Below are 4,015 nucleotides of genomic sequence, written 5' to 3'. Positions count from 1 at the left end.
CCCCCACCATCGCTTGACAACCGATGCTGGTGTGTTTACGTCCCCGTAACTTAGCGGTTCGGAAAAAAGAGACCGATAGAATAAGTACTAGGCTTACAAAAAATAAGTCCTGGAGTCGATTTGCTCGACTAATGGCGGTGTTCCAGCATGGCTGCAGTCAAATGCCTGAAACAAGTTAAAGAGTAAAAGAGTATAAACAATATTATTAATTTTGCGTATAAAGATATTTTTATGCATATGAATAAAAAAGGAATAATTATGATAGCAAGTATTATTTATTAAAATAATTAACATCTAAACAATTAAAACAGCGCACATCGTTTACTAACGCGATTAATGTGGTTGATGAACAGCAGCAAATTCGCAATATTTGGTTCCAAGTAAGGCAGCGAGCTGGCAGAAACGTTAGCACACCGGGCGAAATGCTTAGCTGTATTTCGTCTGCCTCTGCGTTCTGAGTTCAAATTCCGCCGAGGTCGACTTTGCCTTTCATCCTTTCGGAGTCGATAAAGTCATTTTTATACTTCATCAATGTGTATATCAAAAGTGACTTTTATTATATTTTGCACACAAATTGGTATTTTTACCTAGTAATGAATCCTTAGTTTGTTCAAGTCATTGAATCTTGCTCGACATCTCTCAGTTGTAAGTAGAACGTAGATCACCAGATTATAATCTGTAAATAATTAATAAAAAGCTTTTCATTGATGAAAACTAAGAAACTCCTTTCTACTGAGGTTTTGCACGTGCAATTCCATTTTGCTTATTAAGCAGTTGACTGAATTTTTCACGTGTGTTGGTTTAAAGTTACGTTTTCAAATTCATGCTGTCTATCTTACTACAAATATCTGCTAAGTAAGCCACATCTTCACAAATAAAGTCTATGTCATAAGTGAAAATTCAACAATTGTGTGTGAAGCTAGAAAAAGCGTTTCAAACCTGATCCTTTTTGACAGCCATCGAACTTAAGTGTGGAGAAATAGTTTCATAATTCTCATTCTATTCATATGACTTATGGATCGGCCTAATATTTCAGGCTGACTTTGGATTTTGTTAATAGCGAATATTACTAATGTTAAGCTTGAAGACAGTACATACTTTTTCATATATAATACCTGGGCTGATTGGCGATTTGTCACTGTCCCGTACGATACTGTATTGTTGAACGGGTATATTTTTCTAATTACTTTTTCATCTTCTTAAGCTTCAAAAACCATTTTCTCTTCTACATCTGTTTTCAACGATTTCAACTATTTCTTCGACGGAACACATGAAAGCGGTCAATAAAGTTTCTTTGCCTCGTGCAGTTCATACATCAAGCTGTAGGCTAAATTCACTTCTAAATTCTATGAACAAACTGATTTTCATTTATCCTCGCCTACTTCATCAATCCGACAATAGACAGTATTATTACAGACAAAAAACCGGTTTTGAAACATCTGTATCTACTCCCAGTACTGATGTACTAATTTCGGAAACTTAAAACATTTATTAAAATCTTCCCATTTTTCTGTGATTTATCATGTTTCACTGTTAGTTGTCATATCTTTTACTAAACAGCGAGGCAATTGTTAAGTCTTGGATCAGATTTTAAAAAAATATTTGCAGAGTAGAGCGTTTTTGGTGAAATGCTATTCTGTTGTGTGTGTGTGTGTGTGTGTGTGTGTGTGTGTGTGTGTGTGTGTGTGTGTGTGTGTGCGTGTGCGTGTCTTTGAGTATGGTGCTTCTCCACCCTACCACCACTGCTTGACAACAGATACTAGTTAGTTTATGTTCTCCATAACTTAGCGGTTACGCAAAAGCCAGATAGAGTAAGTGCCGAGCTTAAGAAAATAACTACTGGAGGCGATTTGTTGAACTTAACCCTTCAAAATGGTGCACAATCATGGTCGCAGTCCTATGACTGAAACAAGTAACAGTTAATACACACACACACACTCACACACACACACACACACACACACACACACACACACACACACACACACACACACACACACACACACACACACACACACTCACACACACACACACACACATGTTGGGTCATCCCATAAATAACGCGGTTTTTTCAATTGTATCAACTAAAAGTCGAAGGAAGACAGGACAAACTACCTGCACCAACTTGCTATGAAACTAGGTAGTAATTTTACCTACTTATTCTTAGTGCATGTTTTGAAGAGTGCTGTTCGATTTTAACTGTTATTTTTTCAAAGCTATAATGGAAGTGACAAAGCATATTTGGCCTATTTTGCTTTATGAATTCAGTAAAAGTAACAACGCAATGGAAAGTGCGAGGAATATTAATGTAGGATATGGTAATCGGACAATAAGCATAAGCCAGTGTCAATGGTGGTTCCAGAAATTCCGAGCCGGAACTTACAGCCGGAACTTACAGCCGGAACATGAGCTTCGTCCTGGAAAATTTGTAGAGCTCGACGAGCACGTCTTGCAAACCCTGATAGAACAAAATTCCATCGTAACTGTTGAGGAACTTGCAGAGAAGCTTGGATTTGGTCATTCAACCATTCATCGACACCTGCGTGTCATTAGAAAAGTCAGCAAATTGGGTCAGTGTGTTCCTCACAAACTTTTCAGTAAGTGAATGTGTGCTCTTCTTTCCTGTCACGTCTCACGAATGTACCTTTTATGGACCGAAGAGTGACTATTGACGAGAAATGGGTTCTCTATAAATATGTCAAGCGCTGACGTCAGTGGGTAGGGAAAGGAGAAACGCAAGCACACCAGGCTAAAGAGGGTCTTCACCCACGTAATGTGTTTTTGTCTGTTCGGTGAGATATGAAAGGTTTAGTCCACTTTGAACTTTTAAACTCAAAGCAGACAATAACAAAGGAGATCTGCTGGAAGCAGCTTGAGCGGCTTAAGTCAGTGCTAGAAGAAAAACGACCATCTTTGTTATCAAGACGAAAGGCGTTTTCCATCAGGATAATGCTCGACCACATACACCCAGGATGGCATTCCAATGGCTGGAACAGTTTGAATGGGAAACGATGCCCCATCCACCATATTCGCCGGACATTGCCCCATCTGATTGTCATTTATTCCGCAGTCTTCAAAATCATTTGGACGGAAAAAATATGAATTCTGTAGACGAGGTCACAACAGTTCTGGAGGAGTATTTTTCGTGACGGACAAGTTAATTTTGGAAGAGAAGCCTTGCAAGTCTACCAGACAGGTGGAAGAGCATTGTAAAGAATGAAGGAGAGTATATTTTAGATTAAAAAAGAACTTTGTTCATCTTAATTTTGAAAAATAAAAGTATAAAAGACTGCATTATTTATGTGTGTGTGTGTTTGAGTGTGGGTAGGTGTGTGTGTATACATATAGGGAAAACAGAATTGGAGTCCAAAAGTCGCAACAGCTGTTTCGGCAATATTTTGTTGACGCACCCTTAGATTACATCATGGCAAAATTCCACTATCTTCTGGTAAATTTGAAACAAAGAAACAAGTAAGGCAGAAATACAAGTTGACTAGCTCACCAAACTACATCATGGGACAAATTGTGTTGTGACTACTGAACCACGCTTGTGTTTTTCTTTTATATACACTCTGTACTTGGGACCATCCCGGGGTTAAACCTACAGTTTGTATTGAGTCGGGTATGCATATACGCATTTGTCTAGGTGCATTTGTATTTAGATAGATCTGTAATGGTATACACGCATACAACTAGAAAGCTGTAACAGCTGTAAGACATTGTCCCTTCTTCGGTCACTAGATGTCCTTTTTAATTTTTATTACTGATATGACATAATATGTCATATGTGTTTGTATATTGTTTTTATTAACCTGTCCTCTTAGTTGAAAAATAAACAGGCAAATTGACATAATACAATGTCTGCAAGTTGATGAGTATCACATATTCCCCTCCATTTTCTTATTGCCTTATGAATTAAGGGTAAAATTTCCTTTACCCGCACCCATTTATTGCACTCAGTAAAAACATTAGTGTAATAGTAATTGGGTATCCTTCCGGCAGTATATTGGATAGA

General features: G+C 37.9%; 1 long non-coding RNA gene across 1 annotated transcript in view; it reads right to left on the bottom strand.

Annotated features, from left to right (window-relative positions):
- Positions 1-4,015, bottom strand: part of LOC106875719 (uncharacterized) — a 13,168-nt gene that overhangs the window by 2,752 nt on the left and 6,401 nt on the right. The window contains exons 2-3 of the long non-coding RNA XR_001410156.2: positions 588-676; positions 98-165 (exon numbers count right to left, since the gene is read on the bottom strand). This is a non-coding gene — a long non-coding RNA (uncharacterized LOC106875719). The remainder of the gene's footprint in view (positions 1-97; positions 166-587; positions 677-4,015) is intronic.

This window comes from Octopus bimaculoides, chromosome 6 (assembly GCF_001194135.2).
Source record: "Octopus bimaculoides isolate UCB-OBI-ISO-001 chromosome 6, ASM119413v2, whole genome shotgun sequence".
In the NCBI taxonomy this organism is placed as follows: domain Eukaryota; kingdom Metazoa; phylum Mollusca; class Cephalopoda; order Octopoda; family Octopodidae; genus Octopus; species Octopus bimaculoides.
This window is presented reverse-complemented; position numbering and strand designations above follow the sequence as displayed.